General features: G+C 45.9%; 1 protein-coding gene across 2 annotated transcripts in view; it reads right to left on the reverse strand.

The window, feature by feature from the left end:
- Window positions 1–11,532, reverse strand: part of CHRM1 (cholinergic receptor muscarinic 1) — a 59,857-nt gene extending 48,325 nt beyond the window's left edge. For both annotated transcript variants that reach the window (XM_075569956.1, XM_075569955.1), the window contains exon 1: window positions 11,341–11,532. The gene's annotated coding sequence lies outside the window, so the exon portion shown is untranslated. The remainder of the gene's footprint in view (window positions 1–11,340) is intronic.
- Window positions 11,533–14,906: the final 3,374 nt, after the last annotated feature.

The following is a 14,906-nucleotide window of genomic DNA, read 5'->3' on the forward strand; positions in this document are numbered from 1 at the left end:
TATAAAGAGAGGCAGAGGGATCGAAAGAGAGGCAGAGTGATCGAAAGAGAGGCAGAGGGACCGAGAGGGAAACAGAGAGACCAAAAGGGAATCAGAGGGACCGAGAGGGATGCAGAGGGACTGACAGAGAGGCAGAGGGACCAAGAGGGATGCAGAGGGACCGACAAGAGGCAGAGGGATTGAAGAAGAAACATACAGTATAGAGAGTCAGAGAGCCAAACAGAGATCAGAATCAATTATACAGTAGATAGTGAGAAAGCCCTATAGAGAGTCAGAGAAACCTATAGAGTCAGAAGGACATATCCTGTACAGAGCAGAGGGGCTGTAGAGAGTCAGAAATAAAGATGTAGCAGACAATATTGTCCATTAACGCAATGCGTTATTTAACAGCAGTACTATTAAAAACAATGGTGTGTTATTGAATGCGTTGTTTTATGTGTTAACTTGCATTAACGGGGAAACCTATAGAGAGTAAGAGAGAACTATAAAGCAGAGAGACCTATAGAGAGTAACAACACAAATAGGGGTCTATTCTATAAACTTCGATAAGAAACTCATTGAGGTTTTTCAGACTTTCCCGACCGATTTGGCAAGTTTGCTATTCAGAAAGCTCCGATGGCCTGCCAAACTCGTTCAGGAAGTGCATCTCCCCTAGCGGTAGCGCCGCGGCCTAAACACACCGAGCGGGCGCTCCAAAAGAACTCACGTTTTTTCTAAAATCACCCTATTCTAGCAGCTACGGGAATCTCAGCGGCTCTCAGCAAGCGAGCTACTCGCAGATCTCGTCTCGCCACCCCAAGGGTGGCAGGATGGGATTTACGAGTAGGACTTAGAATTTATTTTTATTTTTCCTGCATCGGATTGAAGCCGGGAGTCTCCGGAGCTGATACACATTAATACCAGCTCCGGAGACCCCCGGCTTCAATACAATGCAATAAAAATACATCTGCAGGCAGCTTCATTACCTTAGCATTTACTACCGCTATGGTAATGAAGAGGTTACCCCTCACGCTACCCACCCGGTAGTCATAAACACCCACCAGAGGCCAAATACCCCCTTCACCCAGCCCCGCTACCCACAATAAACATTAAAACCCAATACTAGCCAATACACCCATTCATTGCCAGTGTGGTTACCCATGCCCTCAATGGGAGCAAATTTAACCCCAAGGGCAATAAATGGGCATCCACTCCACACACAACCCCCCTCCCCCCCGACACATACAGTACAGTAATATGCAAAATTACTATGATCCAGATCTGGATAATAGCTCATTTGCCCATTAAAAATAAAACATTATCCAGCCAGTATAAAGTAAATTAAAGTTGCACTTACCCCTGCCAGGATATAGGCCGTCCTCATCACCGTCCTCCGCATCCATGTCCTCTGTGGTAGCAACATAACAATAAAAAACTAACTAATGGTCACTAACCCCTTAATCCACCTTAGCGGTTAGTAACCGCTATAGTAATTAAGGGGTTAACTCCCCATCTCGGCTACCAACCCTGGAAGCCTAACTACCCTCCCTGGGGCAACTACCCCCACCCTCTACCCATTGATTGGCAAAGTGGTATAGCATGCCCATATACATGTACTCAGGTTTAACCCCATCATTGCCTTGGCGGCTAGCCGCTAAGGTAATGAAGCTGTTTTTATTTACATTTTAAAAATGTAAATAGTATTAAAATGTAAATAAAAACACTGCGATCGCCTGTAAGAGTTGTGCAGCACTCTATGCAGCTCTTACAGACTGCGGCCAGATCGTACGTGGGAGAACTTTGAGAGAGGCTGAGATCACATCGCTGCCGTCCCAAGTGGTATTGGCATTTTCCTGCCTCACGGTTTGTGACTTGTGGAAATGGTTTCAGATTCTTTCTGAATACCGCGATAACACAATTGACAAACCGTTCGGTGGGAACATACCAAACCGTTCATGATATCAGTAACGTTATCAAACCTACTAGAATAGGCCCCATAGAGACCAACAAGAATAAGAGAGCGCTGATAGACCTATAGAGAGCAAGAGGGACTTGTAGAGAGTGGAGAGACCTACAGTATTGAGAACAGATTGACTGAGAGCGGAGGAACCTATAGAGTGTTGGAGAGACATATAGAGTGCAGAGTGAAACTATACTTAACAACCCAAACAAGTCCAAAACAAAGTACAGAGCAACCCTATAGAATTTGCAGAAGTTTCTACAGATTTGCAGGACACCCTATAAAAGTTGCTGAATGTCCTAGAGCAGGGGTGGCCAACTGCAGTCCTCAAGGGTCACCAACAGGTCAGGTTTTAAGGATATCCCTGCTTCAGAACAGGAACCTCAATCAGTGGCTCAGTCAATGACTCCAGTCCTCAAGGGCCACCAACAGGTCTGGTTATAAGTGTAATTTCTCTCCTAATGGGTACTTGAGGGTTGGAGTGTATCGGCCCCACCCTGTGTTGCCATGGGATCATGACATCGCAGAAAGAATATAGAGGAGGGGAAGGTTCAAGAAGGTTAGGTTCCTGGAGGACAAGAGGAGAGGAGCCTCGGGTACAGTAGATAGGGATGATCATAAAGTACTAGCACAAACCAGGCCCCTCTGTTTTATTATGTTGTAGATAGGGACAGTACCCCTTTAAATTAGGATCTCAGAAGAAGGCTGATGGAGTCCTGAATATCTAAGAGATAGGGAATCGGCAAGCCACAGAGGGCCGCAGGAAAGAGGGTCCCCAGGTGTCAGCGGATAAGCTCTAACCATGGATCTGAATTAGTATGACTCAGCAGTCTGTATGCAAGTGTCAGTTCCCAAACTGGTCAAAGGTATTGGGTCACTTGAGAAGGACCAGCCAGGACTCCCATATGGGCCTAGTGTAACCAGGATAATACCAATGATGGTAAGCAACAAAGGGAGCCAGGTCCCACACCTAATTAGAGCAAGTAAGTCAATGTACCTCCATTTGAGTGTTAAGAGTGGGCACTAATGAAAGCCTTGTATTCATGTATGTCTGCTATAAAAACCACAGTACAACATTGTGAATAAGTGTATGAGCGGTCCCTGTGCTAGGGCTACACGGATAAAAGACAGTTGTACATTATTATAAATCCTTGCCACCTCGTCGCTGAGCCGCCTGAATACAGCCCATGAGTCAAAGTAATCCATGCTGAGTAGCCAACCATTTCACAACAATCATCATCATCATTTATTTTTTGCATAAAAACACCTCCTCTTAAGGGGGCATCGCAATACTTTACAGTTAAACACATTAAAATGATATACAGTTCTTTTGTGAGACAGGAAAAGCCAAAAGGAAGAGGTAAGTCTTACAACGAGCCCGAAACAGTGATGAATTAGATAGTCACCTAAGCTCTGGCAGTAACGAGTTCCAGACCTCTGAAGTTGCACATACGAAGACCCGCCCACCCAGTGTAGGGTGCCGTACCCTTGGTACGGAGAGGCAGACCCCCCCCACCCGAGGACCTGAGATCATAGCCAGGATCCCTCTACGACTTCCAACGAGTCTGCAGATAGGCAGGCCCCTGACCTTGTAAGGTTTTAAAGGCCATTATGGCCAACTTGAACCTGCAGCATTCTCCACAAGCTGGAGCCTCCACATCAGGCACACCGGTAGTCTTGCATATAAGGCATTCTCATTGTCCAACCGCGTGGACACAAAGGAATGGACCAGTGACTCAAGGTCCATAGATAACAGGAGTGGACGCAAGCTCCGAAGCAGCCTCAGATAAAAAAAAACAACTGAGGCACTTGGGCTCGCATGTTGAAAGCTTTCCAAGGTTATGAACCTGGGACTCGGACAGCGGCTGTACACCATTGATCTGGAGAAGCTTGCAAACTCCCTGTCCCATACTCTGGCGTCTTGACGAACCCATAATCCTTAGTTCATTCTTGTCACGATTGCAGACTCCCTAGGAGTCGCCCAGGGAGGGTTACATAAGGATATCCCTGCTTCAGCACAGGTGGTTCAACTGAGCCACTGTTTGAGCCACCTGTGCTGAAGCAGTGATATCCTGAACACCTGGCCTGTTGGTGGCCCTAGAGGACTGGAGTTAGCCACTCCTGTCCTATGGAATTGAAAGAACACATTAGACACAGTGAGAAACTGATGCGTGTGTGCGTACGCGTGTATGGGTTTGCTTTACAATGCAGCACTGACTAGAATAGCACATAACGAGATTTCTAATTATACCATTAACAATAGACAATAAATACTCTCACGGTTATTGTTATTAATAGAAGTGTAATTAGTGTTATTATTCATAACAATAGCGCAATGAGTGTTTATATTTATTGAACCAGCTCGTCTAGAAACACAAGGACATTATTGTCAGTGATCTCTTGTAATGTGGGAAGAGAGAGTTTACGTTATAAACATCAGTGCTTCTTCAAAGGGTCCCACGTAGGAGCAAAGTGACTTAATGACAGGGTCGTGTTTAATGGGTTAAAGGGTCAGTCCCACGTAGGAGGAAAGTAACTTAATGACAGGGGCGTGTTTAATGGGTTAAAGGGTCAGTCCCACGTAGGAGCAAAGTGACTTAATGACAGGGACGTGTTTAATAGTTTAAAGCAGACCTGCACAACACGCGGCCGTGGGCCGCATGCCCGCGGCGGCTTGCCCCCTCCTCTCCCGCCCGTGAGCCGCTCTCCCCGTCCTCTGCCGCCCGCGAGCCGCTCTCCCGCTCCTCTGCCGCCCGCGAGCCGCGCTCCCGCTCCTCTGCTGCCCGCGAGCCGCTCTCCCCCTCCTCTCCCACCCGTGAGTTTGTGACCAACTGAGCATTGTATACATATTAAATTGTAAGCTCTGCAGGGCAAGGCATCACAGAACACTGTATTCATATTAAATTGGAAGGCCTGCGTAGCAGGGAGTAACTTAGTGCTGCTTAGTAATTAGATTGTAAGCTCTGCAGAGCAAAAGCTCCCCCTTGCACAGGGCACCTCTGACCACACAAGGTCAAACCTTCCTCGGCTGCATCCCAAGGGGACACATGCAAGAATAGTAGAGGAAATGGGAGGAAATACTGTGGAAATGCATATTTCCTGCCAACCTCCCCCTCATCTACTAGCACACAGTATAGAGCGGGCAGTGCCAGCCTCCCCCTCATGCACAAACTACCATTCCACCTTCTAACACACAGCATAAAGTGGGCAGTGCCAGCCTCCCCCTCATGCACAAACTACTATACCACCTACTAACACACAGCACAGAGCAGGCAGTGCCAGCCTCACCCTCACGCACAAACTACTATACCATCTACGAGCACACAGTACAGAGCGTGTGGGGCCAGCCTCCCCCTCACACATACACACTGCTATACCATCTACTAACACACAGCACAGAGCGGGCAGTGCCAACCTTCCCCGTCACACATATACACTACTATACCATCTACTAGCACACAGCGGGCAGTGCCAGCTTCCCTCTCACACATACTGTACACACTACTATACCATCTACTAACACACAGTACAGAGTGGGCAGTGCCAGCCTCCCTCACAAATACACACTGCTATTACATCTACTAACACACAGCACAGAGCGGGCAGTGCCAGCATTCTCCATCATACATACACACTATACCATCTACTAACACACAGTGGGCAGTGCCAGCCCCTGGAAGAGGAAGTGGAGTTGGAACCAGGTCTCATACTGCTCTGAATACTAAGGAACGTGCGGATGAGGAAGTTTCCCTTGAAACTAAAATTAAGAAAGAATTAGAAAATGTGGAAAAAGAGGCAAATGAAAACATTGGACAGAATGAAGCTGAAATGGAGAATACTGAAAATCCAGCTCAGAACCAGGTGGGTAAGAGAACTACGGCTAAAACCAGCTCACAGCCTAATGAAGCCAGGAGTAAAAGGCAGGCAGAGCATGAGAAAAGGAGACTGGGAGTGGCAGAAATTGTTATCCCACAAGTCAGTGAGAAGATGCACACTAATGTACAGGCAAATACAGCTACACCTGAGATAGAGACCCTGCAAACAGCTACACCTGAGAGAGAGACCCTGCAAACAACTGCACCGGAGACAGAGATCCTGCAAACAACTGCACCTGAGACAGAGACCCTGCAATTAGCTGCACCTGAGACAGAGACCCTGCAATTAGCTGCACCTGAGACAGAGACCCTGTAAACAGCTGAGGGTAGCAGAAAGGTGCAAGAATTAGCAACCACACCCAAGGTAGACACACAGCAAACAGCCCAAGCTGAGAGCCTGAATAATGCTGGTGTTGCATCTGAGACAGACCTGCAAACAGCCCAAGCACAGGAAGAAGTGCCTGAGATAGAAATGGCTGAGGCAGTGGAAAGCGCTGAAGCAGTAGAGGCTTTTGAAGCACAAGAAATGGAAATTCCTAAAATGGGAGAGAAATCCATGCAGCCTGCAGCAGTATCAAAGCCAACAGGAGCGGCTGAGCCAGCTCCCCCCCAGCAGTCAGCATGGAGCATGACACACCCAGATACATCTTATATGTAATTTTAAGATGCCAGAAAATGCAGAAACGTAGTCAGACTGCATTATTGTGGGGATATGGAGCATTTACCGGACAGATTTGTACTTGGAAAGGACTTACTTCAAGTTTCTCTTGGCTTCCAAGCCAGTGAGGTTTATGCCTTATTACATGCCCCTAATTCCAGGAACTCTGAGGTCAGCTTTAAGACTCCAGAAGGGCTAGAAAAGTTCTGGTTTCGTTACAAGGAGGTGAAAGATAATCCAGAATGGGAATTTTTTCAACGTTATCCAGGTATCTCGCCCTGTGACTGTGGAAGTAAATGTTATTTTTGATATTGAGACTGTAGCGGTAGAAGATATATATTTTTGGCTACAGACTGTGTAATGTTCAGACTGGTCCAGTCAAAAACATGAATGCAGAAGGTTTCTGGAATGAGGGCTACAAGTTTTAAGTTAAACTCAGATACACACACAACGTGGCATGTCACCTCTCAAACACCATAAATATTGGAAGGGACTGCAGGCGATCTTTTTATTGGTACAGCCTAAAAAGTGTTTTAAATGTGATTCCCCCAGGCCCTTAAGCTCAGCTTGTGATGTGATTCAATTGGTCATCACAGCTCTGAGTGTGACAAGGATTTAGTCTGCAACCTGTGCTATAAAAGTGGTCATTCCTTTAAAGATTGCCCAGAAGCTGAAAACAACCATTATAGACAGAGGGAAATGTCTAATGTGCAGAGTACATCATCTCATAATAATAAAGAGAATAAAGCAGAGTAATCAGAAAGTCTTGAACTTCCACCTGTACAAGATATTTTGGGGTCTATGGGTCTGAAATATACACATCCGCCCCAAAAAGAGTCAGATGGAGAACAAAGATCATCAGAGCGTTGCACCTGACAGAGAATTCTACTCAGGAAGGTGATATAGCTCGTAAAGATAGCGGTGAACCTTGCAGAACCGCCAGTGAACCTAGTAAAGATGGCGATGAACCCCACAAAGATGGTGATGAAGAATGGTAAACAATAAAAGGGAAAAACAAGACTGCCCAAACCAGCTCATCTGGAACAAAAACTACAATAACGAAAGATAAAGAACCTGTCCCAGAAGACATCTCGCTGCAAAATACATTTGAGATGTTAGAGGAAAAGAGTTGGGGTGAAAAGATGGAGGACACCGACCCCAATATGCAGTCAGGCCCCGCAGCAGTCTGGATCTGTTCAAGACATTGAGATGTCCGGACCATCAAATAAGAGAAATCTGCCATCAAAGCGTGCCCCCCGGGAGAAAGCGTACGGCCAAGAAGAAAAAGTATTGTATTAATAAAAAGAAAAAAAAGGGTGGTGATTGATTCACTAAATATGCAAAGTGCCCCTCCGCTGAAAGTGGCAACTGTTAATGTGAATAGTATCAAGACTAAAGAAAGACACGGACTGAAGCCTTTTCTGTTCTATAGGACTTTAATAACGAGGTTTTCTTTTTGCAGGAAACTTGCTTGACCACTTTGGTATTTGTTTATTAGATATAAAGAGTATATAACAGAGGAAATCTGAGAGGTTGGAGAGATGCGGTTAAATCTCTTTGGAAGGGAATCTCTGTAAGATGTAATGTCATGATTATGTGATTCTCTGGATGCTGTTCTGTAAACATTGTGTGTATCTGTAAATAATTGTATTTTGTATTTAAATAAAAAAGATTCCCCTCACACACAGTACTACACTATGACATCTATCTATGTATCTCTTTCATCGAACCCTCTCTGTCCATCACCTGTCTATCTACATACAGTACAATGTATGTATGTGTGTATATAAATATATATCTCTATCTCTATCGATAGAATTGATTATCTATCTATATACACACACACACACACACACACACACACACACACACACACACACACACACACACACACACACACACACACACACACACACACACACACACACACACACTATGTAGATCTCTCTCTATCTATCTATATATATATCGCTATATCTTTATGGCTGGAGATGTGCAGCAGGTGTCTGCGGCCTCCCCCGCTCTCTTTCTCCCTGTCTCCCTCACCCTATAATTACCCAGGATCCTGGGCTCTGTTTGCGTGGGACGCTGATTACCAGCTGCGTGGAATCTGTCACCCACCCCAAGCCGTCCTCACATAACCATTCCGGCGCCAGGATGGCCTACAGCACATCGCGAACGCTTTACATTCCTCTATTACAAATCCCCTTTATTTCCCCTATTGCACATTTCTATTACTCTCCCCTTTTTCAGCCAAATACCAAACCTTTAAATCCTCCAGTGGATTCTAGCCCCAGAGAAAAACTCGTACCCAAATCGCTGCGGATTTGGGATCCCTGCGGCATTTCTGAGCTCGCTAAGGGCTGAGCCCTTAAAGATCCCCAAATAAGAGCAGCACTTCTTGTATATACTGGGGGTTATTCTTGTTCTTTTTGGAGTTAGTGTTTTGGGATAAACAGAAGCTATAAAGGTCCTACTGTATAAATTAGATATATAACGGAGGTCTGGTCCTATAAACTGATGTACAGACCCTATGTTAGAGCTGCCGTTTAAATGGAATATACATTGGAGTTTTGGTCCTATAGATGACAATGGTAAATCACAGTGACAGACAGAAGGAGCAGAGGGGACAGTGACAGAGAGAAGACGCTGTGTTGTAATGTGGGCATCTCGGCTATCCCCTTTACTCCCAAAAACCTTCACACATCACTGACCCCTCTGGCACTGGATTATATATGTTGGGGGGTGAAATGTCCCTGATATTCATACAAAGGTAATATGGGATTATCAGCATCTTGCACCCCTTTTTCTGCTAACACTGCATCCCGCGCTCCCCCCCACACTGTTTCAAGTTGGTTGGGGTCAATACCCCTCCTCCCCCACGCCCGGGCACTGCCAGGACTCACATGCACCTTCCAAGCAAATAGGGTGAAGTATGTTTAGTATCGAACTTTGTTTATGGGATAAAATCCCAGCAGTGACACATTGTAACTCAGCCAACGCAGCTCCATTCTACAGTACAATATGCTCGGCTATTCCTGCGCTGATCACACACAAGGTGCAGTCGCTACACCTCCATCCTACACCGCAACATGCTCTGCTATTCCTGCGCTGATCACACACAAGGTGCAGTCGCTACACCTCCATCCTACACCGCAACATGCTCTGCTATTCCTGCGCTGATCACACACAAGGTGCAGTCGCTACACCTCCATCCTACACCGCAACATGCTCTGCTATTCCTGCGCTGATCACACACAAGGTGCAGTCACTGCATCTCAATCTTACACTACAACATACTCTGCTATGCCTGCACTGATCACATACATGTGCAGTCACTACACCCCTTCCCAAGATGTTCTGCTATTCCTGTTCCAATACACACTCACACACACCTCTGTCACTGCACCTCCATCCTGTCCTGCAGCCATGTCTACTATTCCTTTACTGACCCCTCCACACAAACACAGCGCTGTCACTGCATCTCTCCTCTGCCCTGCAGCGTTCTCTGCTATATCAGCGCTGACCCACCACACCCATCTGTCACAGCATCTCAACCCTGCCCTGCAGCACCCTCTGCTATTCCTTAACAGATCCTATTAATTAGCTTCAATAAGCGCGGAGTGCCTGATTTAACCATAGAGCAGATGGGAATTTCAAAGGGGTGAGAAGGGAGGTGGCCATATTACAATCTCCCTACCCTCCTCTCACTTAGCAAAGATATAATGATCCTGGAGTGTCACATCATCTTCATCTTCATCATCTTAGTGTCATACACACATGGCCTTAAGGCACTTTGTAGTGGGGGTTACCAACCCAAGATGCCCAGGTATTGCCAGGACAATAAGGCACTCAGAAGCTGGGTTAGCTTGGATAGTATGACTCTCTGAGGTTATTCTAAGTTTCGGCCAGGTACGCTAAAGGATTCTTCTTTGTTAGGGTACACATCACCAGCACAATAAGGCACTCAGGAGCTGGCTTCCCTCAGAGACGTAAAACACAGCCAAAGCAATAAGGCACTCAGGAGCTGGCTTCCCTCAGAGAGGTTAAACACAGCCATGCAATAAGGCACTCAGGAGCTGGCTTCCCTCAGAGAGGTTAAACACAGCCATGCAATAAGGCACTCAGGAGCTGGCTACCTTCTGAGAGATAAAACACAGCCAGGGCAATAAGGCACTCAGGAGCTGGCTTCCCTCAGAGAGGTAAAACACAGCCAGGGCAATAAGGCACTCAGGAGCTGGCTACCCTCTGAGAGATAAAACACAGCCAGGGCAGTAAGGCACTCAGGAGCTGGCTACCTTCTGAGAGATAAAACACAGCCAGGGCAATAAGGCACTCAGGAGCTGGCTACCCTATGAGAGGTTAAACACAGCCAGGGCAATAAGGCACTCAGGAGCTGGCTACCCTCTGAGAGGTTAAACACAGCCAGGGCAGTAAGGCACTCAGGAGATGGCTACCCTCTGAGAGGTTAAACACAGCAAGGGCAATAAGGCACTCAGGAGCTGGCTACCCTCTGAGAGGTTAAACACAGCCAGGGCAGTAAGGCACTCAGGAGCTGGCTACCCTCTGAGAGGTTAAACACAGCCATGCAATAAGGCACTCAAGCTGAGTTTCCTCAAGGTTATATCACTCTGCAGACTTCACCCCTGCTAGAGCAATAAGGCACCCGGGACCCGAACGAACCAGGTCAATTTAACAAAATACCAATCAGGTGAGGTTATTCAGCGCCTCTGCTGCAGCAATAAGGCACCCGGAATAGGGGGCATTCCCCAAATCCTAGATCTTCACCCCAAAAGGACCAACCCCAAAGAGAAAGCTAATAACACAACCTCATCCCAAATATATAAAGGGGTTAGAGACACACTTACCTTCACCTCTCCGACATCTCCGTGCAGTAGAGGGAATATCCTAGAAAGTTACAATCCCATGATTGCAGGTAATTCCATAATAACGTATATGTGAGTGTGTGTGTATGTATATGTATATATATATGTATGTATATGCACAGTATGTGTCTATCCTGTATTCCTGGAGATATAGGATCGCGATGTTTGCTCCAGCATGCCCTATATACAATGAAGCTTTAGAAAGACTTTCCATTGGCAGGACTCGTAGAACAAGGGGACTCTGCTCTTAATTTGCCCTCCTGTGGGGTAAAAGAGGATTGCAGACTGTATTCTGATATGCTGTAGGTGCCGGCTTTTGCAAAGTACAGTATAAGGATCAGTCCCAAATAGGAGCAAAGTGACCTAATGAAAGGGACGTGGTTTTTAACCATTAAACATTTTTATTGGGAGGGGGGGGGTGCATTAATGTAGACAGCTATCGTTACAATATATTCTACAGTACACGTGACAGGTATTTGTTTTAATTTATTGCTTTGTTTCCCTTATCAATATTTACAAATTGTGACGCAACATCCCAACCTTAAAACATCAGCATTATCATAATGAATTGCCTCTTTTATCAGTAAGTGACATTGGGCTCTCATTCGTTCGAGATCACGTCTCAAGATGACCCCAGATGTCCAATACCAGATAAGGAGCCTAGAGGACAGTTATAGGATCGTTGATTCCCTGTTTAAGCCCGGTACACTCATGTAGTAGATCCGTGGTTCCCATATGTTTAGGAATTTTATGCAAGAGTCATTTAAGTAGCTCGAGATTTTCTCTATGGAAAACGTATGCCATATTCTTTCCTCACTTCGCGTAATTGTGGGGAGGTCTTGTTTAAACCATAGTGATGCCAAAGCACATTTCGTTGCTGTTGTTATGTGTGAGATTAATCTTTGGGTACTTGTATTTATGTTTCCTAGAAGTTTGTTCAGTAAGAATAACCATGGATCCATGGGAATTGAGATATTTAAGATTCTTTGGATTAGTTTGTGTATTTTTTCCCAAAGTGGCTCTATATATGGGCACATCCACCACATGTAAAGGTATGATGCTCTTAATCTGCGGTGTTGTGCCTGGGAATATATGGGCCCGTTTTTCCGGAGTTATGTACCATCTGTGACGATGCTCGTCTCCGATCAGGAAGCGGACCCGCAGGGCTGAGGTAGAGATGCAAATAAACCCACAAGAGCCCAGCGACAGAGTCCTGTAAGAGTATCCGTAGTCGGTAAGCAGGCAGGGGCCAGGGCTGGCGGCGGTGGTGCAGAATCCAGGCAACAGGCAAAGGGTCAGGGCAGGCAGCAATGTCGGGGTCACGGTCCAGGGTCAGCAACAAGTAAATCCGATGAACAGGAGAGCCACAGGGATAGGCACGCCACAGCAATAGGCAAGCCATGCGGAAGGCTCCGGAACGGGAAGCCATAGGAATAGGCATGCCACTTGGATAGGTAAGTCACATGGAAGGCTCAGGAATAGGGAAGCCACAGCAATAGGCACACCACAGCAATAGGCAAGCCACACGAAGGCTCAGGAATGGGGAAGGCACAGAAACTAGAGGGCTCAGGGTGGCCAGGAACACAGCTAAACGCATACAATGTTCGGGCGGGGACTGGAGTCACTGGCTGCTATTTAAGTCCTGGAACAGGTGCAGCCAATAAAGCAGGCTGCCAGTAACCAAAATGTCCACAGCAGTCATGTAAAGGCGGGTTCCAGCCAAAGCCTGGACTGGAACCCTTACACCATCTGAGCATCACCTTGAAGGCGTTCTACTGTATAGAGGTGCTAATTGAGCTTTTGTTTACTGCTTCAAATATCTATGTCCAGTCCTCTGGCTCTAGAGATGTGTTTAAGTCTGTTTCACACTGTTTTGTATATTTTGGGAGTGCTTGTGAATCTGTAAGAGTGAAAGCTTCATACAGGATTGATATAAGGCCTTTTTGGTAATTGGTTTTATATTATTTATTTATTTATAAAATATTTTACCAGGAAGTAATACATTGAGAGTTACCTCTCGTTTTCAAGTATGTCCTGGGCATAGAGTTAAGACAAATAATACAGGGTTACAAATACAGTTACATAAATGAACAGGATATACATTATATACAAGACATTGCGTGCACAGTTAAAGAAAATATATATTATGGGCGTGAAACAGTTACAGACCAGGTTAAAATGTGAGACAGCCTTAGATTTGAAAGAACTTAAACTGGTGGTGGATGTGAGAGTCTCTGGTAGGTTGTTCCAGTTTTGGGGTGCACGGTAAGAGAAGGAGGAACGGCCGGATACTTTGTTGAGCCTTGGGACCATGAACAGTCTTTTGGAGTCTGATCTCAGGTGATAAGTGCTGCATGTGGTAGGGGTGAGGAGCTTGTTCAGGTAGCTGGGTAGCTTGCCCATGAAGAATTTAAAGGCAAGACAGGAAAGGTGAACTTTGCGCCTAGACTCTAGTGATGACCAATCTAGTTCTTTGAGCATTTCGCAGTGATGTGTGTTGTAGTTGCATTGGAGAACAAAACGACAAATTGAATTATAGAGGGTGTCAAGTTTGCTGAGGTGGGTTTGAGGTGCCGAGCCATATACTATGTCTCCATAGTCAATAATTGGCATTAGCATCTGCTGTGCGATACGCTTTCTGACCAGGAGACTTAGGGAGGATTTGTTCCTGTAAAGTACCCCTAGTTTGGCATAGGTCTTGGTTGTCAGGGTATCAATGTGCATTACAAATGTTAAGTGGGAGTCAAACCATAATCCCAGGTATTTAAAACTAGTGACAGGGGTTAGGGTGGTGTTAGCGTTGGTTCTAATCAGGAGCTCAGTCGCTGGAAGCTTTAAAAATTTAGTCTTGGTCCCAAATACCATTGTTACAGTCTTGTCAGTGTTTAAAAACAGTTTGTTTTGGGAAATCCAGTTTTCGAGTCTCAAAAAGCCAGACTGAAGTATGTGTTGAAGGTCAGAGAGGCTATGGCTGTGTGCATATAGGATAGGATTGTGTCATCTGCATACTTGTGTATTGAGGCTTCCTTACAAGCTGTGGGAAGATCATTAATGAACGCTGAGAAGAGTAGGGGTCCCAGAACAGAGCCTTGAGGGACACCACAGGTGATATCCAGGGGGTTGGAGTTAGAGCCTGAGATGGACACATGTTGAGATCTTGCTGATAGGTAGGACTGAAACCAGTTTAAAGCATGCTTCCCTATTCCAGAGCTCTGGAGTTTGTTAAGCAGGATAGCATGATCAACTGTGTCAAAAGCCTTTGCAAAATCTAGGAATACTGCACCAGTGAGTTGTCCCCGTTCCATTCCACACTGGATTTCATTGCAAACTTTTAGCAGGGTAGTTACGGTGGAGTGTTTGGGACGAAAGCCAGAGTGGAATTGGCTAGGGAAATTTGTCTTGGTATAGTAATCGCTTAATTGGGAGTGGACACATTTTTCCATGACTTTGGATAGAATTGGGAGAAGTGAGATTGGCCTGTAGTTTGAGAGAGTGCTTTTGTCCCCACTTTTGAAGATTGGGACAGCTCTGGCAGTTTTCCAGGTCTT

This window comes from Ascaphus truei, chromosome 14 (genome assembly GCF_040206685.1).
Source record: "Ascaphus truei isolate aAscTru1 chromosome 14, aAscTru1.hap1, whole genome shotgun sequence".
In the NCBI taxonomy this organism is placed as follows: Eukaryota; Metazoa; Chordata; class Amphibia; order Anura; family Ascaphidae; genus Ascaphus; species Ascaphus truei.